General features: G+C 42.1%; 1 protein-coding gene across 2 annotated transcripts in view; it reads left to right on the top strand.

The window, feature by feature from the left end:
- Nucleotides 1–17,271: 17,271 nt before the first annotated feature.
- Nucleotides 17,272–26,596, top strand: part of SLC16A12 (solute carrier family 16 member 12) — an 88,561-nt gene continuing 79,236 nt past the window's right edge. For both annotated transcript variants that reach the window (XM_033404859.2, XM_004279427.4), the window contains exons 1-2: nucleotides 17,272–17,569; nucleotides 25,716–25,835. The gene's annotated coding sequence lies outside the window, so the exon portion shown is untranslated. The remainder of the gene's footprint in view (nucleotides 17,570–25,715; nucleotides 25,836–26,596) is intronic.

Genomic DNA, 26,596 nt, shown 5'->3' with positions numbered 1-26,596 from the left:
CTCAATATCACACAGGAAATACAATAAACATGTAGGTATTGCTAAAGAGCTCAAGCAAATGAGGGGATGAAGGAACATTTAAGTGAAGCCAGTTGGGACTTCAAATTCTGGGGCCATTTCCAACATGTCCAGTGGTCATTTTTTTTATATGGGGGCTAGAAATATTTTATACCATTTAAGAAAGTTTTGGGGTTTTTTTTTTTTTTTTTTTTTTTTTTTTGCAGTACGCGGGCCTCTCACTGTTGTGGCCTCTCCCGTTGCGGAGCACAGGCTCTGGACGCGCAGGCTCAGCGGCCATGGCTCACGGGCCCAGCCGCTCCGCGGCACGTGGGATCCTCCCAGACTGGGGCACGAACCCGTGTCCCCTGCATCGGCAGGTGGACTCTCAGCCACTGCGCCACCAGGGAAGCCCAAAAGTGCTATTTTTTTTTATTGTTCACCACACGTGGCTAATTCTTGTGCCAAACTGACATTCCAAGAGGACAGCCAAGTGCTGACTGATGTCACCACCTGGTGTTACCAAGTCGTGTTCACCTCTCACTGACCGTCTCCAGATTCTGTTAGGGCAGAGTGGATGTCTATATTGTTCACGGTCATGCTCCCAGCTCAGTTCCTGGCACTCAGAAGGTCCTCAATAACTGTTTAGTTAGGCTGAATTGGCTCAGCTGGAATTGAAGAATCAGAAGCAATTGGAAGGGAGCTTAGAGCTAGTTCTCAGCATCTTCATCCATTCCACCCCTCCCAGCACGATACCAGCCCCTCCTCTTCCACGTTCTCCTCCGTCAGTGATGGGAAATACAATGTGCTGCTAGCAAGCAGTCACATCTACTTCAATAATCCTGCCTTAGACCCTCTCCAGGTGATGCTAACGCCAAACTATATAGTCACAATGTTCTTGGCCAAAAGCCTATACTTTTAAAATGAGATTACATGAGATTCATATGAGTTTTTGTTTGTTTTTTGCGGTAAGCGGGCCTCTCACCGCTGTGGCCTCTCCCGTTGCGAAGCACAGGCTCCGGACGTGCAGGCTCAGCGGCCATGGCTCATGGGCCCAGCCGCTCCACAGCATGTGGGATCCTCCCGGATCGGGACACGAACCCGTGTCCCCCGCATTGGCAGGCAGACTCCCAACCACTGCGCCACCAGGGAAGCCCCCATATGAGTTTTAATATAACCATAACAAGTATTAATAATGCATGCTGTATAATCAATTGGCTTTCTCCCCCAAAGAGCTCAAATTCTTATTGTGATAAATTTGTACCCACAGATAAACAGGAATACATCTCTCTTCATAAGGGGCAACATAACCTTTTAGCTTCATAGAAGTTTCCCAACAATAATGTGATGTGGTTCCACTAGGCTGGAAGAGCATGGGCTTGAGAATTCCAGACCACCGGTCACCAGTATAACTCTGGAATGGAATTTAATTTCTAAATGCACACTCTCACCCAACCAAAATGTCTAACTTGTCTATCTCAGGGACTCCACACCTTGAAAACTTCGAATCCTTTTAACCATTCATTCATCCAATAACTGAGTTCCTGATATATGCCAAGCACCACGCTAGGTACCAGAGGCACAGTGGTGAACACGATGGGCATGGTTCCTATTCTCATTGAGCTTTTAGTTTAGGGCCAAACAAAATGAAAGCAAACAGCAACAAAAACTCAAGTTGAGATAAAAATTATGAAGGAGAAAGAAAGTGCTAAGATGGAGAATAATGGAGGAGAGAGATCGAGTTTAAATAGAATGGTCTTAGAAGACCTCTGGGGAGGTGATATTTAAGTTGAGGTCTTTGCAATAAAAAAAAAAAAAAAAAAGATGAAGAGCTTTCCAGGCAGGAGGAAGAACAGATGTAAAGACTCTACGTCCTTGGCTTGATGCTAAGAAAAAAAATAGACATGGGGAATGTGGCACAAGATGATGCAGGGATGGGCAGGGGCATGACACACTTACGGGCCATGGTCAGAGGAGCCCAGATTGGTGCTCTGGGAGCCATAGAAATGTTATAAGCTGTGAGGCAATGTGATCTAATTTAAGTTTTGAGAAAAAAATTCTTGGTGTTCTCATGAGAATGGACTGGCAGAGGCTTAGAGCAAAAACAAGTAGGTGGGTTAGGATGCTATGACAGGAGTAGGCAAGAGAAGGCGGCAAGCAGTATTAGGGTGTTGGCAATGCAGATGGAGAAAAGTGAGGCAGATTTTGAGCTAGATTTTGATGAGTTCATTGACAGGACTTGCAGATGGATTGATGTGGGAGGTAAGGGACGACTCTTAGATTTCTGGCTTGATGAATGGAATGGATTGGAAACCCAACACAATAAAGTCATAGAGGAGAACTGCTCTGCTTAAAGAAAGAGAAAAGGAAAAGGGGAGGTCTGGGTCCTGTCCACTGGGGCACCTTCCCAACTATCCTTGGGTCTCCCTAGGATACCTAGGTCATGATTCTTAAATTTTAGGGTGCTGAGCCGTTTGGAAAGCATATTAACATACCGGTTCCTACATGTAGTGTTTCTGGAACAGAGCACTTGGAGCAGATATAGACCAGAAGGTTAACGTTGATGTGTCTGCTTACAAGATACACTGCTTTCAACTAACCTTCAGATTGGTTGGAAACACTTAAAGCAACTGGCAAGCCGTTTGCTGGCAGACTTATGGCCCCTTTTTATAAATGTATAAAAACCAAGGTAGCCTTTTTTTTTACTTCGTGTTTTTCCACTCTTCACATTCTACTGAAATAAAATAGAACCAATGGCTATTATTTATATTGCTAGAAACTCTTTGAGTGGTTCTTCCAGTGGTTGGGAGGAATTGTATTTTCTTCACTTAATGATGCTATCGTGTCATCGACTATAATCACGAGAACTAATTCATATGAATGTATAAATGTGTCTCTGCTGAAAAAGACTGATACAATAGTACCCAGTATGTGTTAATTTGTGTAACAATTAAGATATACTTTAGCACAGAAACTAAAAGGGCATTTGGCCATTGTTCTTTTACCTTGATGCCTTCTTTATTTGGATTGGCTTTATCCTCATCAAATACTTGCTTCAATTTGCACTTTCTGAATTTATCAAAAATGAATAAAGGTGAAGCAGAAACTTGCTAAGTAATCCATTAACAAGATCAACACAGAGAGTCAAAGAGGGTAAGTCAGCCCCAAACAAAGCTGGCTGATTTTTTTTTTTGCAAATAAAGTCTAATCGGCCTTCCCTGTGTTTCTGATGTTAGCAGATGAGCCGTCTAGCTGGAACCATGCATCCCTTCAAATGACTTACAGAAGTGTCTGGTCCTGCTGTGAGCAGGTCCTGCTCATTATCACTCATTCTCCTCTTGAAAGAGAATGTTTCAGCTCTGCTGGTGTACACCTCTCTCCTGCCTCTGAATGGTTATCACACTTATGCGACTCATGAGGCACTCGCTCCATCCCGCTTAGCAGGCAGCTGCGCATCTTTCCTATCTCCCCCACTAGACATTGCGAGCATTCCCCGAGGTCCAGGCCTTGTCCTTCTGCTCTGGTTTCATCTCAGCTCTCTTGCTCTGAAGATTTTCGAGCCTTATCTCTAACTTTGACCTTTTCCCTTGGCCCCTGACCTAAATTTCCAACAGTCTGCTGGGTATTTCACTCCCATCTCAAGCCCCACGTGTCATATATTGAATAGTTCACCGACTGCTACCTCTTAACTCCTGTCTCTGTTAATGATCACCATCCTCCCGGCTGGAGACACACATGCTTCTCGTGTCTCTTTCACTCCCTATCTAATCAGTCACTTTGTCCTATTGATTTTCCCTGTTCTCATCAAAATGACTTATTTACTCACCACCAAATACACCTTGCGCTTTCCCACTGCTAATATTATTACCTGCAGTTTCACCTACCATGAGAGCCTTCTTATCTGCTTATTGACATGCTCCAAGGAGTTCCAGGCTCCCCTGTAAAGTCAGCCTTTGCCTTAAGCAGCATCTGTCCCAAGCATTTAGCTTCTCCTCTGAATTCTAGCAGGTGTTGACTTCCTTTATCAAAATGATCTTGCACCTTTTCTTTTTGAAATGTTAGATTGTGGTGACGGTGTTTTTGAAATCCTTTATTGTTATTCAACTTCTCTCATTTGCCTGGTTACTTCAACTAGTTTGTAAATTCCTTGAAGACAGGAACGCTGTCTTAAATACTACTGTACTGCACACAGGCTAGACACTCAAAAATACTGGTTGATTTGTTCGAGTTGGATTTGTCTGATGATAGAGATGGAGAGACGCGCACTGTAGTTCAGTTTGCAATTCAGTCGCTCATTAAGTTGGCCCAGTAAACACAAATAAGTTATTTTCTCTTCTAATATATTGCTCACAACACTTTTTTTTTTCCCTTAAGTCATTGAAAAGCACAATAAAAACTGGGCAAAAAAAACTTCTGATAGATGTGTTTGCAAAAACTTTTCTCTTATACTCTTCTAAAGTGAATACAAGATCTGCAGACACTGAATTTATAGTAGTCGTCTCCTGGCTAAATAACGCTGCATGACAGACCACAACAACCCTGCAGTGGCTACAACAAGAAACCTTTATTTTTGTGCATGAACGTGTAGGTTGGCTGGGTAGTTCTGCTGATCTGAGCTAGTCTAGGTGGGCTCACTCATGCCCCTGAAGCCTGCCATGGGGGTAGCAGCCGGCTCTGCTAATGTTGGTCTGGCTCTCCTGGTGTCTGGGGCCTTGGCTGGGGTGACTGAGCTGACTGAGCTTGGCCCCATGTGTTCGCTCATCTTCCAGCAGGCTAGCTCAGGCTCATTCTCATGGTGATGCAGGGTACTGAGAGAGAGCCAGTGGAGCCAGTGGTGGCCTAATATCTAGACTCAGCACTGGCCCACCACTGTTCCTCTTCCCCACTGATTCAAGGGGTGGGGAAACAGGCCCCACTTCCCGATGGGCAGAGCTAATTCACATTGCAAAGGATATGGAAACAGGGATGGAGAACCCCAGTTGTTCTTGCAATCAACCTATCCCAGAGCAGACACACCTGATTTCATATACCAGCACAGTTTTCTAGTTGCATAATATTGGGCAATTTATTTAACCACTCTGAGCCACTTTCCCTCAATTGGAAAATAGGTCCTGTGAGACTCAAAGGAAATCTATACACAGGGCCTGGGACATTATAGGAACTCATTAAATTCCTCACAGCTCTCCCAACAGCTGTTTAGAGAAGGGAAAGAGGTGTACATCATCTCTTAACATGATGAAAATTAGTTAATTTTATTTAAATTTGATTTGGAGAAACCAAACGTTAAACCCAAATGCATAATTCGGGAAAAAATGACATAAAAGTTTGAGCAGTCATTTGAAAGATTTTGAAGAAATTAACTGGGAAACAAAGTTCAATGTTATTAAAATCAGTAGGACTTTGAGCTGATCCTATGGGAGCAAGAAAGGGCAGGTCACAAAGTCTGTGGGGCAGACCATGGGGACTTTCTCATCGCTTTTTGGGTCATACTCCACATCTGGTTGGGTGATAAAACCAGCAGTTTCTCTATCTTTCCCATTCTCCACGTAAACTTTCTTATCCCCGATGTGTTCTCGGAAGGAGTCCTAGCTGGGTCAGAGAACTCTCAAACTGCACAGCAGCCCTGAACTAGGAAGAAAGTCATAGTGTGGGGCTATCTTGGTCCTGCCCACGGTTGCTGACTTAGCTCAGAATAAATGTCATAAATCCTAATCAAATGAATCTATAAGAGGAAGAATCACAGAGGTGACAACAAAGGTGATGAGTAGCTAACATTCACTCATTCCACAAAGATTTATTGAAGTTCCTACTCTGTCAGCATTGGGGGAACAGAAAATGAGACTGAGAAGTTTTCTGCCATCAAATAGCTTATATCCTATGGGGTCAAGGGAAGAGTATTTGTATTTGCTGTATTTTCAGCTAACACTTATCTTATTTTTAATTTTCCCCTCAACTTTATTGAGGCATAAGTGACAAAAATTCAACATACTTAAAGTGTACAGTGTGATGATTTGATATATGTATACATTGCGAAATGATTACCACAACCAAGCTAATTGAAACACCCATCACCTAACAGAGTTACCTTTTTTGTGTGTGTGGTGAGAACACTTAAGTCTACTTACTTTGAAAATTTCAGTATACAATACAGTATTATTAACTATAGTCACCATGCTGTACATTAGATCCCCAGAATTTATGCACCTTATAAGTAAAAGTTTATATCCTTTGACCCCATTTCCCACAACACCCAAGCCCTGGCAACAACTGTTCTATTCTCTGCTTCTGTGAATTTAAATTTTTTAGATTCCACATATAAGTGAGATCATACAGTATTTGTGTTTCTGTGTCTGGCTTATTCACATAGCATTATGTCCTCCAGGTTCATCCATGTTGTCACAAATGGCAGATTCTTCTTGTTTTATGACTGAATAATATTCCATTGTGTGTATATATATATATACATATACACATATATATATGTATATATAGAGATCACATCTTCTTTATCGATTCATCGGTCAACAGACACGTAGGTTGTTTCCATGTCTTGGCTATTGTGAATGATTCTGCTAACGCTCATTAAGTACTTACTGTGCGTGAGATACTGTGCTAGGCACTTCACACATATACGTCTCATTTAACCTTCACAATAGCCCTGGAAGGACGGTGTTGTTATTTTGCTTGTTTCATAAGTGAAGAAACTGAAGTTTTGAGTTGTTATGTAACTTATCCAAGGTCACCCAGCTAGCAAGTTCCTGATAGGTTAACATTCGAAGTGATGGGGTGGGAAGGATTTAAGGGACAATATCCGCTGGGGGTCTGGTGATAAATGGAGTTCAGAGAGAGGTCAGAATTGGAAATGCACTGCTTCTGACAGGCAGGTGTTAGCCACAGTCATGACAAGAGGGGGATCGGGATTTGGGCAAAGAAGGGAAAGCAGAGAAATAGGGGCTACATTCTAAGAAAACCTTCATAAGAAAAGAAGTGATGAAAGAGGGACCAAGGAAGACAATAAAGAAAGTGGAATCTGAAAGGTGCCCATAGGATGTGATCTTGTTAAAGAAGTCAGAAGAACAGGAATTTGAGAAAAGCTTATTCAGAAGTCTGTTTCTTGGTGTCCTGGGAAGAATCACAATTTCCCATTCCATGTATTGCCCTCATTTGTATAACTGACAGCATAATATACTTGCATCTTTTTTATGCTGTTTGTAGTTATCCTTAGAATCTTTATTAGCCATGGAAATAAACTTTCAAATTCTATTTAGGCAAAAGCTTCACATTTCCATCCCCTACCCCCAACCTTCTGGTAGCTTCCAGTCTGACATGGACACCCCAAATATCACTTATCTGGAGCCAATGTTCTCGTTTCTCTGCTGAGTCCACACATCCTTGTTTGACCAAGTAACAGGAACAAACAATTCCTTCTATAATGGATGTACCCTAAGGTGTTATGCTTCCGAGAATCTCATCTGAAAATTGATTCCCCTGAACCATGGCGCAGTGTGATTTTAGTTCACACACTTGTTATTTATTGGTTACAAATGGTAGGGATTTGACTAGGTTTGCTGTGTCTCTAGGCCAGAACAGTACAGGTAGTGTCCAACTCAGAGAGGGAAGGAAGAAGCTAGGGGAGGGGGTTGGAGCACAGCCGTAAATGGTAGTTGAGGTACCAGAGTAGCTGACCACATTAGCGAAAGGTTATTTAACTAATAATGATCCAACTGTAGTACCATGTCCCCCACAACTTTTAAAAATGTAAAATTATTATTAATACTAATACTGGTTAAGATTTCTTGCACATTTACTATGTGCAGGGCATGGCATCCAGCACATTCTATGGACTATCCCATTTTGACTCTCACAAAAGGACTCAACGGCTTAGGTTTAATGATCGATTCCTCCACTTCCCTTAGAACAGATGAGGTTCTGAGTAGAATTAGGAAAAGCTGAAATATCTGGGCTCACCTCCTCGCCCAAATCCTGGCCTTTAGCCACCGCTGTCCAATAGAACTTGCTGTGATGAAGGGAATGTTTTATATGCTGTCCAGTATGGCAGCTACGAGCTGCACATCAATGTAGACCACTTGAAATGTGATTACTGCAACAGACTCGCACTAAGAAACAAACACACAAAAAACCTGAATTTTAATTAAAATTTAAGTAAATAGCCACATTTCATAGTCGTTTTGGACTGTGCCAATATAGAACATCTCCAACATTGCAGAAAATTCTATTGGATAGCACTGTTTAGGAGAAATGCTGCATTTCCCCCTTCCTCCCTGGTTGGATTCCAAGGCAAGCAAAGGGGTTTCTTCTCCCGTTCCCAGCTCCTCCAACCCTCCAGGCTTAGGGAAAGGCGATTCCTCATTCCGCCTTCTCCTGCTTCACCTCCACGCTGCCCATCCCATGGCACCAGCTTGTTCAACAGCCTTGGGTTGTGGGAGCCCCAAAGGGGGAAGCAGATGGGAGTGACCTTCTCTATCAGCAGCAGCATCAACGATCCACAGTTACTCAGCTCTCAAAAGATGAAAATCATTCTGCCAGAGATAGAATCAGCCGAGCTAAACCTGCACACACACACACACACACACACACACACACACACACACACACAGCATTTAATGACATAAACAAAAGAATTGCTCTGTGCTTTGCTAGAGTCTCTATAACTGGTGACTTAGATGGAAGAAAGCCTGTGAGGTTTTCTTTCTCTTCTTCAAAACTTTAAAAAATAACTGGTTGGAAGAGAGACCTTCAAGATGGCAGAGGAGTAAGACGTGGAGATCACCTTCCTCCTTACAAATACATCAGAAATACATCTACATGTGGAACAACTCCTACAGAACACCTACTGAACGCTGGCAGAAGACCTCAGACTTCCCAAAAGGCAAGAAACTCCCCACGTACCTGGGTAGGGCAAAAGAAAAAACAGAGACAAAAGAATAGGGGTGAGACCTGCACCAGTGGGAGGGAGCTGTGAAGGAGGAAAGGTTTCCACACACTAGGAAGCCTCTTCACTGACGGGGACAGGGGGTGGCAGGGGGAGAAGCTTCAGAGCCATGGAGGAGAGCGCAGCAACAAGGGTGCAGAGGGCAAAGCAGAGAGATTCCCACCCAGAGGATCGGTGCCGACCAGCACTCACCAGCCTGAGAGGCTTGTCTGCTCCCCCAACGGGACGGGCGGGGGCTGGGAGCTGAGGCTCGGGCTTCGGAGGTCAGACCCCAGTGAGAGGACTATGGTTGGCTGCGTGAACCCAGCCTGAACGGGGCTAGCGCGCCACAGCTAGACGGGAGGGAGTCCGGGAAAAAGTCTGGACCTGCCTAAGAGGCAAGAGACCATTGTTTCGGGGTGCACGAGGAGAGGGGATTCAGAGCACTGCCTAAACGAGCTCCAGAGACGGGTGCGAGCCGCGGCTATCAGCGCGAACCCCAGAGACGGGCATGAGACGCCAAGGCTGCTGCTGCCGCCACCAAGAAGCCTGTGTGCGAGCACAGGTCACTCTCCACACCTCCCCTCCTGGGAGCCTGTGCAGCCCCCCACTGCCAGCGTCCCGTGATCCAGGGACAATTTCCCCGGGAGAATACTCGGCAGGCCTCAGGCTGGTGCAACGTCACGCCGGCCTCTGCCGCCGCAAGCTCACCCCGCATCCATACCCCTCCCTCCCCCAGGCCTGAGTGAGCCAGAGCCCCTGAATCAGCCGCCCCTTTAACCCCATCCTGTCTGAGCGAAGAACAGACGCTCTCAGGCGACCTACATGCAGAGGCGGGGCCAAATCCAAAGCTGAACCCCAGGAGCTGTGTGAACAAAGAAGAGAAAGGGAAATTTCTCCCAGCAGCCTCAGGAGCAGCAGATTAAGTCTCCACAATCAATTTGATGTACCCTGCATCTCTGGAATACCTGGACAACGAATCATCCCAAAATTGAGGCAGTGGACTTTGGGAGCAACTGTAGACTTGGGGTTTGCTTTCTGCATCTAATTTGTTTCTGATTTTATGTTTATCTTAGTTTGGTATTTAAAGTTTATTATCATTGGTAGATTTGTTTATTGATTTGGTTGCTCTCTTCTTTTTTTTATATATATATAGATATATTTTTCCTTTTTCTCTTTTTTGTGAGTGTGTATGTGTATGATTCTTAGTGTGATTTTGTCTGTATAGCTTTGCTTCTACCATTTGTCCTAGGGTTCTATCTGTCCGTTTTTTTTGTTGTTGTTGTTGTTCTTTTAGTATCGTTTTCAGCGCTTGTTATCATTGGTGGATTTGTTTTTTGGTTTGGTTGCTCTCTTCTTTGTTTCTTTCTTTTTTTTCCTTTTTCTTACTTTTTAATTTTTTATATTTAATAATTTTTTATTTTAATAACTTTTAATTTAATTTAATTAATTAACTTATTTTTTTCTTCTGAGCCGTGTGGCTGACAGAGTCTTTGTGCTCCAGCCAGGTGTCAGGCCTGTGCCTCTGAGGCGGGAGAGCCGAGTTCAGGACACTGGTCCAACAGAGACCTCCTAGCTCCACATAGTATCAAACGGCAAAAGCTCTCCCAGAGGCCTCCATCTCAAAGACCCCAGAGACCCCAAACACAGTAAGATAAGCAAAATGAGAAGACAGAAAAACACACAGCAGATGAAGGAGCAAGATAAAAACCCACCAGACCTAAAAAATGAAGAGGAAAGAGGCAGTCTACCTGAAAAAGAATTGAGAGTAATGATAGTAAACATGATCCAAAATCTTGGAAATAGAATGGAGAAAATACAAGAAATGTTTAACAAGGACCTAGAAGAACTAAAGAGCAAACAAACAATAATGGACAACACAATAAATGAAATTAAAAGTTCTCTAGAAGGAATCAAGCAGAATAACTGAGGCAGAAGAACGGATACGTGACCTGGAAGATAAAATAGTAGAAATAACTACCGCAGAGCAGAATAAAGAAAAAAGAATGAAAAGAATTGAGGACAGTCTCAGAGACCTCTGGGACAACATTAAATGCACCAACATTTGAATTATAGGGTTCCTAGAGGAAGAAGAGAAAAAGAAAGGGACTGAGAAAATATTTGAAGACATTATAGTTGAAAACTTCCCTAATATGGGAAAGGAAAGAGTCAATCAAGTCCAGGAAGTGCGGAGTCCCATACAGGATAAATACAAGGAGAAACATGCCAAGAAACTATCAAAAATTAAATACAAAGAAAAAATATTAAAAGCAGCAAGGGAAAAGCAACAAATAACATTCAAAGGAATCCCGATACGGTTAACAGTTAATCTTTCAGCAGAAACTCTGCAAGCCAGAAGGGAGTGGCAGGACATATTTAAATGATGAAAGGGAAAAACCTACAACCAAGATTACTCTACTCAGGAAGGATCTCATTCAGATTCGACGGAGAAATTAAAACCTTTACAGACAAGCAGAAGCTAAGAGAATTCAGCACCACCAAACCAGCTTTGCAACAAATGGTAAAGGAAATTCTCTAGGCAGGAAACACAACAGAAAGAAAAGGACTACAATAACAAACCCAAAACAATTAAGAAAGTGGTAATAGGAACATAAATATCCATAACTACCTTAAATGTAAATGGATTAAATGTTTCAACCAAAAGACATAGACTGGCTGAATGGATACAAAACCAAGATTCATATATTTGCTGTCTACAAGAGACCCACTTCAGACGTAGGGACACATACAGACTGAAAGTGAGGGGATGGAAAAAGATAATCCATGTAAATGGAAATCAAAAGGAAGCTTCAGTAGCAATTCTCTTATCAGAAAAAATAGACTTTAAAATAAAGACTATTACAAGAGACAAAGAAAGACACTACATAATTATCAAGGGGTCGATCCAAGAAGAAGATATAACAATTGTAAGTATTTATGCACCCAAGATAGGAGCACCTCAATACATAAGGCAAATGCTAACAGCCATAAAAGGGGAAATCGACGGTAACACAATCATAGTAGGGGACTTTAACACCCCACTTTCACCAATGGACAGATCATCCAAAATGAAAATAAATAAGAAAACACAAGCTTTAAATGATACATTAAACAAGATGGACTTAATTGATATTTATAGGACATTCCATCCAAAAACAACAGAATACACTTTCTTCTCAACTGCTCATGGGACATTCTCCAGGATAGATCAGATCTTGGGTCAAAATCAAGCCTTGGTAAATTTAAGAAAAGTGAAATCATATCAAGTATCTTTTCCAACCACAATGCTATGAGACTAGATATCAATTACAGGAAAAAATCTGTAAAAAATTCAAACACATGGAGGCTAAACAATACACTACTTAATAACCAAGAGATCACTGAAGAAATCAAAGAGGAAATCAAAAAATACCTAGAAACAAATGACAATGAAAACATGATGACCCAAAACCCATGGGATGCAGCGAAAGCAGTTCTAAGTGGGAAATTTATAGCAATACAATCCTACCTCAAGAAACAAGAAACATCTCAAATAAACAACCTAACCTACACCTAAAGCAATTAGAGGAATAAGAACAAAAAACCCCAAAGTTAGCAGAAGGAAAGAAATCATAAAGATCAGATCAGCAATAAATGAAAAAGAAATGAAGGAAACAATAGCAAAGATTAATAAAACTAAAAGCGGGTTCTTTGAAAAGATAAACAAAATTGATAAACCTTTAGCCAGACTGATCAAGAAAAAAAGGGAAAAGACTCAAATCAATAGAATTAGAAATGAAAAAGGAGAAGTAACAACTGACACTGCAGAAATACAAAGGATCATGAGTGATTACTACAAGCAACTCTATGCCAATAAAATGGACAACCTGGAAGAAATGGACAAATTCTTAGAAAAGTACAACCTTCCAAGTCTGAACCAGGAAGAAATAGAAAATATAAACAGACCAATCACAAGCACTGAAATTGAGACTGTGATTAAAAATCTTCCAACAAACAAAAGCCCAGGACCAGATGGCTTCACATGCGAATTCTATCAAACATTTAGAGAAGAGCTAACATCTATCCTTCTCAGACTCTTCCAAAATATAGCAGAGGGGGGAACACTCCCAAACTCATTCTACAAGACCCCCATCACCCTGATACCAAAACCAGAAAAAGATGTCACAAAGAAAGAAAACTACAGGCCAATATCACTGATGAACATAGATGCAAAAATCCTCAACAAAATACTAGCAAACAGAATCCAACAGCACATTAAAAGGATCATACACCGTGATCAAGTGGGGTTTATCCCAGGAATGCAAGGATTCTTCAATATATGCAAATCAATCAATATGATAAACCATATTAACAAATTGAAGGAGAAAACCATATGATCATCTTAATAGATGCAGAAAAAGTTTTTGACAAAATTCAACATCCATTTATGATAAAAACTCTCCACAAAGTAGGCATAGAGGGAACTTACATCAACATAATAAAGGCCATCTATGACACACCCACAGCCAACATGATTCTCACTGGTGAAAAACTGAAACCATTTCCTCTAAGATCAGGAACGTGACAAGGTTGCTGTCTTCTTCACTCTCACCACTATTATTCGACATAGTTTTGGAAGTTTTTGCCACAGCAATCAGAGAAGAAAAAGGAATCCAAATCAGAAAAGAAGAAATAAAGCTGTCACTGTTTGCAGATGACAAGATACCATACATAGAGAATCCTAAAGATGCTACCAGAAAACTACTAGAGCTAATCAATGAATTTGGTAAAGTAGCAGGATACAAAATTAATGCACAGAAATCTCTTGCATTTCTATACACTAATGATGAAAAATATGAAAGACAAATTAAGGAAACACTCCCATTTACCATTGCAACAAAAAGAATAAAATACCTAGCAATAAATCTACCTAAGGAGACAAAAGACCTGTATGCAGAAAACTATAAGACACTGATGAAAGAAATTAAAGATGATACAAACAGATGGAGAGATATACCATGTTCTTGGATTGGAACAATCAACATTGTGAAAATGACTATACTCCCCAAAGCAATGTACAGATTCAATGCAATCCCTATCAAACTACCACTGGCATTTTTTTTTTTTTTTTTTTTTTTTGTGGTACTTGGGCCTCTCACTGTTGTGGCCTCTCCCATTGTGGAGCACAGGCTCCGGACGTGCAGGCTCAGTGGCCATGGCTCACGGGTCTAGCCGCTCCAAGGCATGTGGGATCTTCCTGGACTGGGGCACAAACCCGTGTCCCCTGCATCGGCAGGTGGACTCTCAACCACTGCACCACCAGGGAAGCCCACCACTGGCCTTTTTCATAGAAGTAGAACAAAAAATTTCACAATTTGTATGGAAACACAAAAGACCCCGAATAGCCAAAGCAATACTGAGAAAGAAAAACTGAGCTGGGGGAATCAGGCTTCCAGACTTCAGAGTATACTACAAAGCTATGGTAATCAAGACAGTATGGTACTGGCACAAAAACAGAAATATAGATCAATGGAACAAGATAGAAAGCCCAGAGATAAACCCACGCACATATGGTCACCTTATTTTTGATAAAGGAGGCAAGAACATACAATGGAGAAAAGACAGCCTCTTCAATAAGTGGTGCTGGGAAAACTGGACAGCTACATGTAAAAGAATGAAATTAGAACACTCCCTAACACCATACACAAAAATAAACTCAAAATGGATTAAAGACCTAAATGTAAAGCCAGACACGATAAAACTCTTAGAGGAAACATAGGCAGAATGCTCTATGACATAAATCACATCAAGATCCTTTTTGACCCACCTCCTAGAGAAATGGAAATAAAAATAAACAAATGGGACCTAATGAAACTTAAAAGCTTTTGCACAGCAAAGGAAACCATAAACAAGACAAGAAGACAACCCTCAGAATGGGAGAAAATATTTGCAAATGAAGCAACTGACAAAGGATTAATCTCCAAAATTTACAAGCAGCTCATGCAGCTCAATATCAAAAAAACAAACAACCCAATCCAAAAATGGGCAGAAGATCTAAACAGGCATTTCTTCAAAGAAGATATACAGATTACCAACCATCACATGAAATGATGCTCAACATCACTAATCATTAGAGAAATGCAAATCAAAACTACAATGAGGTATCACCTCACACCAGTCAGAATGGCCATAATCAAAAATTCTACAAACAATAAATGCTGGAGAGGGTGTGGAGAAAAGGGAACCCTCTTGCACTGTTGGTGGGAATGTAAATTGATACAGCTACTATGGAGAACAGTATGGAGGTTCTTTAAAAAACTAAAAATAGAATTACCATATGACCCAGCAATCCCACTACTGGGCATATCCCCTGAGAAAACCATAATTCAAAAATTGTCATCTACCATAATGTTCATTGCAGCTCTATTTACAATAGCCAGGACATGGAAGCAATGTAAGTGTCCATCAACAGATGGATGGATAAAGAAGATGTGGCACATATATACAATGGAATATTACTCAGCCATAAAAAGAAACGAAATTGAGTCATTTGTAGTGAGGTGGATGGGCCTAGAGACTGTCATACAGAGTGAAGTAAGTCAGAAAGAGAAAAACAAATACCATATTCTAACACATATATATGGAATCTAAAAAAAAAAAAGGATATGAAGAACCTAGGGGCAGGACAGGAATAAACATGCAGACGTAGAGAATGGACTTGAGGACACGGGGAGTGGGAAGGGTAAGCTGGGACAAAGTAGAGATTGGCATGGACATATATACACTACCAAATATAGAATAGATAGCTAACGGGAAGCAGACACATAGCACAGGGAGATCAGCTCTGTGCTTTGTGACCACCTAGAGGGGTGGGATAGGGAGGGTGGGAGGGAGATGCAAGAGGGAGGAGATATGGGGATGTATGTATATGTATAGCTGATTCACTTTGTCATAAAGCAGGGACTAACACACCATTGTAAAGCAATTATACTCCAATAAAGATGTAAAAGAAAAAAAAAGAAGAAAAAAGAAATAACTGGTTGTCCTACATTAAGGTGGAAATTGGGTCTTCTTGACCACCCAAAGCAATGTTTAACTAAGAGAAGTATTTTTCTGAACTGCAAAAGTATTCAAGTCTTTAACCTAAAGACCTTCACAGATGAAAGCTCAGGACTTACAGCTGCTTCAACATTTTAAGTACATTTTCAATGCTAATGAATTCTTTTACAATTCGTATTTGCTAATTCTTCTGTGTGTTTTAGAGGTAGCTTTACTAATCATTACTTAGATGTAACCCAGAGCTTTCTGCAGGTGAAAAGAGGAGCTCAATCCAGATTTTATAGTTAAAGAGCAGGAAACTGGGGAGGGGGTAAAGAGACAAAATAGCGGGAGGGTAAAATGAGGAAGGTCTTTAGCAGTCTATTTTTAAAATACCCTAAGGTATTGTGTGGCCACCGAGCCATAACTTTCTAGTCCCCTTCTCAAATTTTCTAAAAAGCCTTACTCACTTTGAAACTTTGAAGTACAACCGACTAAATCACCTAGGGATTCTTGTTAAACGGCTCTGGGGCTGGGCCTGAAATTTTGCATCTCTAGCAACGTCCCAGATGACGATGCTGTTGAGTAGCAAGGATGTAGAACCCAAGAAATTGGAATCAGACCTAGTCAGTTCGGAGACTTTGCTTCTGACGGGGAGCATAATTTACAGGAAGGACCGTCGGGCAGCTCCTTAGGCCACTGAGACAGCCGACTTTAGCGACGTTTGGAGAGTCGGGCGAACCCTAGCACAAGGAGCAGCCGTAACTTTTACTGGGGGTGTGTTACGTACGTACCGGACTGCTGTGCCTCATTCATTTTGTCCTCTTCAGCAAGCACAGGAAGTGGACACTATTATTATCGTCGTTTTATATGTGAAGAAAGGCTCGGAGATTTAAGTAACTTGGCTAAGGTCATGAGGTTTTCAGGAGAGTTGAATCTAGGTCCATCTAACATTAAGAAACAGTGTTTTAAACACTTTGGGGCCTCAGTTCCCTGTGCTGTGAAATGGGACGGGTTGTGTGGCAGAGTCCAGATCCCTGCCGGATACACCCAAGAGAGTCCTTGGATTCCTTTTCCAGAGCTTGCTCTTTGAGCCTGCAGGGGAAAGTTCTTTCTGAGAACACCCGGCCCCCTCTGCTTGCCTAGGTCAGGGGAACGCACTGCAGTTGCCGGGGAGGGTCGGGCCGTCCCAGAGCGAGCTGGCTCGGGTCACGGAGGGCCGATCCATTACATAACCGCGAGGCGGCCCTCCTCCCGCGCGCCCCTCACCCCTCGCCAAGCCGCGGCTCGTAGAGCGGATCTCAGGGATAAATCCCATTCACCCGCCGGCCAGAGAGTGCACGGCAGAGCTCGGGACGCTGAACTTGCTGGTGCATTTCAGAGGCCGAGCGCGGGGATTTTCCCCGCCACGCTCTCCGCCTCCCGCGCTGCTCGCGCTGCCCGCGGGGTACCCGCCCCAGCACCGCCGGCGCCCCCGCCCAGTCCGCTCCCCGCGCCTCAGACGCGCTGACCGCGGCGCCTGGGGCCCCGGAAGGGGCCACCGCGCGGGGACGCGGCACGGTGGGCGCGCCCCGGGGGTATGTCCGCGCGCGCGGCCGTCCGGGCTGCAGAGGACCACGCGAGGTGAGCACGCAGTGGGGCCCGGCGGGGGCAGGCGGAGAGGGGGGTCTGGGTGGGCTGCGGAGGGCTGGAGGCTGGCCCGCCGGGCTGCCGGGGCGCAGTCTCCCGCCGGTCGCTCTGGCGCCGGGATACCGAGCGCTTGGGCCCGGGAACCACCTGGCTCACCTTCTGTCCTATCTCCCGCTCGGCCGTGCTGAGGACGCGGTGGCTCAGGTGACCCGGGCATCCTTCGCGGCGCGGCGGCGGGCTCTAGAGCTGGGCTGGGCGGAGGTGGCGGAGGGCTCTCCCTTGGCTCCCCGCCGCCCCAGCGCCTGGTGAGACGCGCGCGGGGAGCCCGCCACCGTAACCCGGTCCCTCGGAGCGCCCGTTGGTTTAGAGGAGGGACACGTGCCCACTTGCCCCGACGGTGCTGGGCAGGCGCTCGGGCAGTTTCTGGGCAGGTGGCTGGAAAGGGAGCGGCTTTGATCCCTATCTCCTGTGTTTTCCAAATGCAGACTTCTCGTGCAAGAGAGACCGCCTGTCTTCTGGATTCTGTTTCCAGTGTATCATATTTATTTCTTTATTTTGAATCTCCCCTCACCCTCAGGTAATAGTACTCACAACCTTCAATTGACTTAATTTCTTAGTTGCTTCTTGTCCTCACAGAAAATCAGTGATACCTGTAGTACAGATTCAGGGGAAGGTGTTTGAAGCAAAATTTAAAAGCACGATTCCAGTAAGTCCTGGGGCTCTTTGGTTAGCCTTCGGCTTTCACAACTCAGCATTCTGAATCTCTTGTAACTTTTTTTTTTCTTTTTTTTTTTAGTGTTGAGTTGGATGGGACCTGCCAGGGCACTGGTTCAACCCTTACATTCTTTTTTTTTTAAACATCTTTATTGGAGTATAATTGCTTTACAATGGTGTGTTGGTTTCTGCTGTATAACAAGGTGAATCACAACCAGGACCACTGCCCTGGGGTCAGGCTCACCACGGGTGTCCCTTGATCACTAGGCCACCTTCTTTAGCTCAAACCTCAGGTGCTAGGCTTGCCCACCTGATCTCACAGGCCTGGCTTGTCTCGTCACTTCGTACCTCACATATTTCCAGGCCTGACATCCATGACCCCCACTTCCAGAAAACACACACACGCACACGCACACACACACACATAGTCTTCTATTTATGTCTTTTATGCTCTTGTACGAAATAAATCTTCTCTGCATTTTGGGGAAAAAAAGAAAAAAAGCATACATACATCCCCATATCTCCTCTCTCTTGTCTCCCTACCCAACGCCTCTAGGTGGACACAAAGCACGGAGCTGATCTCCCTGTGCTATGTGGCTGCTTCCCACTAGCTATCTGTTTTACCCTTGGTAGTGTATATATGTCCATGCCACTCTCTCATACTTTGTCCCAGCTTACCCTTCCCACTCCCTGTGTCCTCAAGTCCATTCTCTATGTCTGCATCTTTATTCCTGTCCTGCCCCTATGTTCTTCAGGACCTTGTTTTTTTTTTTTTTTTTTAGATTCCATATATATGTGTTAGCATACGGTATTTGTTTTTCTCTTTCTGACTTACTTCACTCTGTATGACAGTCTCTAGGTCTGTCCACCTCACTACAAATAACTCAATTTTGTTTCTTTTTATGGCTGAGTAATATTCCATTGTATATAAGTGCTACATCTTCTTTATCCATTCATCTGTCAATGGACACTTAGGTTGCTTCCATGTCCTGGCTATTGTAAATAGAGCTGCAATGAACATTGTGGTACATGACTCTTTTTGAATTATGGTTTTCTCAGGGTATATGCCCAGTAGTGCAACCCTTCCATTCTTGAAGGGACTCTAATTAGTTTATCTTACCTTTTCTTTGCTGAGAGCTGGGCATTCTGGTGGCCCAGTCAGATTAACCCTGGAGGAAAGTCTTCAGATCCTCCAAATTTAGAAACACACTATGTCCAAGGGTATTGGAGATCACTAGCTTTTTTTTTTGGCCGTGTTGGGTCTTCATTGCTGGCTGGCGTGAGCGGGGCTACTCTTTGCAGTGTGTGGGCTTCTTGCAGTGGCTTCTCTTGTTGTGGAGCATGGGCTCTAGGCGCTTGGTCTTCAGTAGTTGTGGCACACAGGCTCAGTAGTTGTGGTGCACGGGCTTTGTTGCTCTGCAGCATGTGGGATCTTACTGGACCAGGGCTTGAACCCATGTCCCCTGCATTGGCAGGTGGATTCTTAACCACTGTGCCACCAGGGAAGTCCCCCGAGATCACTAGCTTTTAAAATCAACTGCCCCTGCATAGTTTGCTCCCCTCTCCCCCTATAAATGTCATGTCAAACTAAGCCAATGGTGTCTGACCCTCCCAGGGAGTAGTAATTAAGTGACTGGATTTGGTCACTTATAATCACAGGATCTTGGAAATTGTACAGGTTTTTAGAGGTCATCTTGTCAAACTCTTCACCTTACAGCCTGGGAAGCTCAGTTTCCTGTTAGCAAGGATTGGTTAAGCTCTTTGGTGATGGAGCCAACACCAGAATCCAGGCCCTCTGCTTCCAACGCCATTCAATTTTCAAAGCATGTTGCTTTCAGGCATTTTGAGCAAAAATGATGACTAGAATCACCTAATCATGTCATTTTCCTGTTCTTATTATTTATTTATTTATTTAAACTGGTGGGTTTCTGAAATAGATGAGAGGTTGATTTAGTCAAACCACCTTTGTAGTACAATTTTAAAAAATACAAACCCTTAATTTTTTTTTGTGTGTGTGGCACGTGGGCCTCTCACTGTTGTGGCCTCTCCCGTTGCGGAGCACAGGCTCCAGACACGCAGGCTCAGCGGCCACAGCTCACGGACCTAGCTGCTCCGCGGCATGTGGGAGCTTCCTGGACCGGGGCACGAACCCGCGTCCCCTGCATCGGCAGGCGGACTCTCAACCACTGTGCCACCAGGGAAGCCCCCAAACCCTTAATTTTAAGTAACACATTCTTAAATACATGTCTTTAAATAATAATACAAAGATGAATATGCAGATACATCGCAGATGAACTTCCAGGAGAAGAAAAGTAATCAAAATCAAAACATATGGATGAAATTTACCCTCATCTCTCTTTGAAGTCTTTTCTGATTCTTACCTCCCTGTGGTGGTGATTGGTTAGAGTTAAAAGTGTGATTTGTGACTTTGGAGCCGGCTTGAGAAAAGTGGCTTATATGAGGACAATTTGTGTGTTATGATTAACACCATAACCTATAACAGAGCTGAGAAAGGAATTTTAAACAGACTTATTTAGCATTTTAGCATTACATCGCACATTTTTTACGTCTTTCAATTTACTTTCATTTAATAGGTATTTATTGAGTGCCTACTATGTGCCCAGTGCTGTTCTGGGCACTTGAGGTATGTCAGTGAACAAAACAGAGAACTTTGATCCTGTGGACCTCAAGTTACAATTAATTCATTAGAATTCCAGGATTTTGTTTGGCAGATAGAAGAGAATTTCAGTTTTGCCTAAAGTAGGGAAATAGATGTAAATATTCCAAATTATCTTCCTTCCAATACTGTGATTCTGCTGATTTTAAAATCAGTGAAAAACAAAAATAAATTCAGTTAAAGTGACTTTAACTTTTATGAACTGACATACGTGAACTCTATGTGAATAGAAATTCCCACACTTGGTTATTTTATGTATATTCATTCGGAGTCCCTGAAATTACACTTCCTTTAATGCAAGGACATCATTGTGGTGACATTGAACTTAATGAAGCATGGGAGGATTAGTTTTCTCAATCGTGTTGGTGCCCCTGTGTCAGTGTTGCGGACTGTAATTGTATTAGTTTTAAGATGTAGCTTCTTATTTATTTATGAAGATGGTGTTCTGCTTTTATTTTGTCTCACTTTACATTTTGTCCCCTGCTCCATATTAATAGGAGACACAGTGTTGTGACTTATTGGTAAATCCGTTACCACAGAGGTTTTTCTTTTTAATCAGACATCGCAGTTTTAAGCATTTTCTAATTTTCTCAATTGCCTTTTCTTCAGAACGGCATGGTTTGCAAGCTCAGGCATGTTTATTGTTTTTAACAAAGGCTTATCAAAATGAACTTGGCAGTTTTTCAGTCGTATACGGCCAAAAAAAAGTATTCAGTGCCGCTTTGAGGGTTGTTTATGCATTCCTTACCTAACCCATGGCTTTGCTTTTAAAAATCGCCAATTTGGAAGCTATGTTCTTATGAGTAGTTTCTAGGATATCTAAAAACCCATTCAAGTGGTATAATAATTTAATTGAGAAAAACCAAATCCACACTTGAAGACAATGGGATGTTTTGAGTACAAAGATTTTTCTCTCTGTTTTTAATTTGTTCTACATCAGAGGACATCAGGAAGTGTCATTATCTAACAAGGTCCTATTTGAAAGTGATCTCTGTTAGACATGTGGAGGAGAGTCATGATTTCTGATAGCTGCTAGGCACCCAGAGGAGTTGATTTTCTTCCTTTGCCTACCCCTCTGCCCCATCAGATTCTCATCCCCCTTCCTTACTGCACATTGAAGAAAGAGGTGCATTGCTCTCTAGCCAGGTAGGAAGTTACACACCTTTACTTAATTATTTAATCAATGTGCTCATTCATTATTTACTTAATAAATATTTCTTGAACTTCTTATTCCAGGTTTGTGCAAAGATTGTGTCCCGTGCCCCTCTTTTCCTGTGCTGGTGTCTGTAGGAGATATAAAAACACAAGCAGCCTACAGCCTCATACGGAAGAAAATACATTGTGTAACTAGCTATGTAATACCAGTTATAAGCACTGTAAGAGATAGATAAGTATGTTGGAAATTGAAGGAGAGAGAGCATGTAGGCACTCTGGGGAGTCAAGGCTTAGGGAAGAATTTATGGAGCAGGACACATTTGAGCTGATTCTCGAAAGATGAGTAGGATGGTAAAGCTTTTATAAAGGCAGGAGGGTATACCTATCTTTATGGGAACACATCCTTGCGTCTTTTGAAGAAGTAGACATATGGAAGACTTCCTTTTGGGGACAGTTGAGGTTGTGTTGGGTTGTCTAATAGACACATCGCCTCTACACCCTCTGCATGCATACCGCTCCGTCCTAGGTAATGGAGTATCCACCAACACTAAGACAGCTCATGGGCTTAACCGGTGCTCTCCTTTCCCTCTGAAACATGAACCCGTTGTTGCTCAGAGCTCAGAGACCACTGTGGCAAATAACTGTCATCATGATAAATGGGTGTACTTTGCTTTTATCAGCTCAGGTGCACGCTTACCGTGGTGTTTGGTCACAGTCTTGTTTATTTTATTAATACTTGCTCTTGTAATTTTGCAATTTAATTAAATATTACATAAACTGATATAATGGGAGTGCCAAAAAGGAATGCTATTTCTATGAAAACAAAGTTGATTGCCATATAGACTCATAAAAATAAGCCATATTAAAACACAATATCAACAGCTACAACCTGGATGAACCATGAACACATGTTAAGTGAAAGAAACCAGACACAAAAACCACACATTGTGATTCCATTTATATGAAATATCCACAATAGGCAAACACACAGAGACAAAACGTAGATGTGTGGTTGCCAGGGTATGGGGTGGGGGAATTGAGAGTGAATGGCAGTAGTTACAGGGTTTCTTTTTGAGGTGATGGCTGGGTTCTGGAATTAGACAGTAGTCTTGGTTTTACAACATTGTGACACTACTAAAAACCACTGAATTATATACTTTAAAAGGCTAAATTAAAAAAAAAATCAGCAAACTACTGCTCCCCAGGTATGGAATACAGAGCTATAAAAGATTGGAAACTATAGTAAAAAAGTCTAGGGAGATTTTGCCCTCAGGTTTTTTCACAAGTGCCTTTAAGGTACCAGTGCATTTAAGAAATGGAAGGAGGAAGTCTGGGGGAGGTTTAACCAACAAAGGCAACACAGAACTGCAGTCGTGACCTGGCACCCAAAGATTAGTGAATGATTTTACTTTTATTTATGTGACTAAAATTGAAATAAAATGTTTGAAACATGATGTATCAACTTTTTGACTCTCTGCTTTTACTGACTTTGATTGCTTCAGTTAAGAGAGCTTTTAATGTTTCAACTTCTTAGGGTACCCTAGCATATCTTGAAAATAGCTCATTTCTCTGGCTCTGGAGAGAAATTCCATGTTTATGAGCCTCTCTTATGGATGTAATATTAGTCCTTTATGATTATAGAGGAGGCCGGAACCTAGTTTTCAGTCTTCTAAATCACCATAAAGATCACAACCCATTTTTCCCCACGCTGTCTTATGGCTCCCTGGTTCATATATGTAAACAAAGTAGCAACATAAAATCTTAACTCTACCAATATGTCGTCACTTGTAGACTTCATGAATTTCAAAATATTTCTGAGCACAATTCATCATTTTCTGGTTTACTTAACATATTACAGCTGAAGGCCACAATTACTTATTTTGTAATTCTACTTTTTTTTGATGAAATACTGTCCATGGAAGTAAGGTCATATTTATCTACCAAAACCAGTTGTATTTCTTGACATAACAAATTCAGTTCTCTAAACCTGTATCAAAACAACGACATTCACAGCCCATGAAGGAACGACCAAAAAAAAGAAAAAATCCCACACTCACAACAAAGTTAGATCTGCTTTAAAGGAGAAGGGAATGCAGCCTCTTCGGTCAGATATGGGTCAACCAGACAACTAGCGGAAAGCAGCCTTACCCATCATTATTAACTAGTCATGAGCCAGGGGAGCCCAGCTCACAGGCATCACTGCTATCAAAAAGGAATGGTTTGTTCATGTTGGTGTTTGACAACTGAGTTGATCAGTTGATGCAAGACTATATCAATGGCTCTCAAGCCTGGTGACACATTAGAATAAGCTGGGGAAGGAAAAGAAACTATTGGTGCCAAAAGGCACCCTCAGAAATTCTGATTCAGTAGCTCTGGGACAGATCCGGGGCATCAGGAATTTTTAAAGCTCCCCTGGTGAATCTCATGTGCAGCCAGGGTTGAGAGCCACCAATCTATATAATACTTAATCATTTTATGCTTTTTCAGAATAAATGTTATTGAAACAAATTGCTGTTATAGTGTCTTTTTATGATGAAAAAATTAAACATGATATTGGATTTTTGTAATTTCTCTATACAGTGTCCACTAAGTAAATGGGAAGATTTTCTAACGGTTAAGTGAATTTCCACTGATTTTTCCCCCCTGTGAGATTCACTGAGCTTATGTGTGTACAGTGTCAAAGTAACCAAAGCAACCAAATTTGGTATCATGACAGTCAACCAACCCATCAGTTGCCCACCTTGTTGCATGTTTTTGGTGATTGTGGTGTCGTATAGGTCTGTTACTCGAGGACAGTAAGTTGGGGTTTTCCTGTACAACAATGTGTTTCCTCTATAATAACTTACAGATATGTCCTTATTTATTATGTGTTTCCTTAAGTTGACTGACTTGTTAATCCTAATGCTCAAATTTGCCTCTTAAATAAATCCTTAATTAAAAGGATACTTTTCCTTTTATTTAATTGTACCAAATTGATTTCGAAAATATAGGACTTTAGATAAGAAAGCTAGTATAAGAAAGATAGCAATTTAAACTTGGCCTTGTGTGACTTAAACAAAATATGACTAATTTTAGGGTTTTCCTTGTCATTGGGATTTACTGTCTTTGAGAAAATGTGGTGAAGGGGTTGACATAGGACCTGAAAAAGACTGATCTAGCTCTCGCTACTCAGACCAACTTTATTTTTAGTGACATTTGTTCTTTTATTTATTTATGTATTCATTTATTTATTATTGAAGTATAGTTAATTTACAATGTTGTGTTGTTGAATCAGCAAAGTGATTCAGTTATATATATATATACACACACACACACACACACACACACACACACACACACACACACACACATTCTTTTTCAGATTCTTTTCCCTTATAGGTTATTACAAAATAGTGAGTATAGTTCCCTGTGCTGTACTGTAGGTCCTTGTTGGTTATCTCTTTTATATATAGTGTGCATCTGTTAATACTCATGGAAATTCTCATGCCTGGTTACCGGTTAGCTTTCCCAAACTGTGCTTACGCTGTTAATTTTTGTATTGAAAATAGCACCTTCATGGATCTTGACCAGTAGTTTTTGAAGTATGTTTTGCAGATTTCTGAGAGTTTCAAAGAGCCTCGGGGGCTGTTCCAGGGCATGGGGACAATGTGGGCAGGAAGAGTCCAGCGTCCAGCTTAGGGTTCCTTTAGGTGGTTTTTTCTGCAACCCGAGTAGGTGGGCTATTCTTGATTTCACATTTTGGGTTTCCAAGTAAGATTTTATTTGAACAAAGGGTTTCTTGGCAAAAACAAGTTTGTAAATGCCTAGGTCACATGTTTCTAAGTTTCTGCTTTTCCTTCCCTGCCAAATTTGGTTTATGTGGTTCTGGTCGCTCCTAATTATTTCTAGCTGCTACTGTGCATCTGTGTTGAAAAAAGCATGGGAAGACTTGGGGTCTTATTAACTTTATATCCTTCATGCTTGTGGGGAGAGAGAGCCAAATGAGCAGTTAGATATTCTGGGCAAGAAATATAGATTGGGAGTCATCAGCATAGAGACTCAGTTTAAGTTGTGTGTGTGTGTATGTGTAAGTGTAATTATCCATGGGGAGTGTTTATAGAGAGTGTAACAGGTCAAAGATAAAATGCTGAGGAGTAGCTGTGCTAGGTCAGGTACACTCTTCTGTACTCACGTTAACCCAATACATATTTGGTCAGTGATGTTTCCTTTTTCTATTTTAATTTGCTGTTTCCCCACATATGCTCGTGCATAACTGTTGGAAGAGTTGGAACACGAGTGTATGTGTGGGTGGGGGAGGTAGCCTGGTATATTCTAATTTTTAAAAAAATATTTATTTGGCTGGTAGGGTCAGAGCACAGGCTGTGGGAACCAGCCAAGGAAGTTCTCCCACTCTTCAAAAATCCTATATCCTGCTCAGAACTATAGGGCTTCTTCCATACGCGTATTGAGGTGCAGAATGAGAAGATAAACTTGAG

Source organism: Orcinus orca, chromosome 14 (assembly GCF_937001465.1).
Source record: "Orcinus orca chromosome 14, mOrcOrc1.1, whole genome shotgun sequence".
Classification (NCBI taxonomy): domain Eukaryota; kingdom Metazoa; phylum Chordata; class Mammalia; order Artiodactyla; family Delphinidae; genus Orcinus; species Orcinus orca.
The sequence above is the reverse complement of the archived record's forward strand: the minus strand, read 5'-3'. Positions and strand labels throughout refer to the sequence as shown.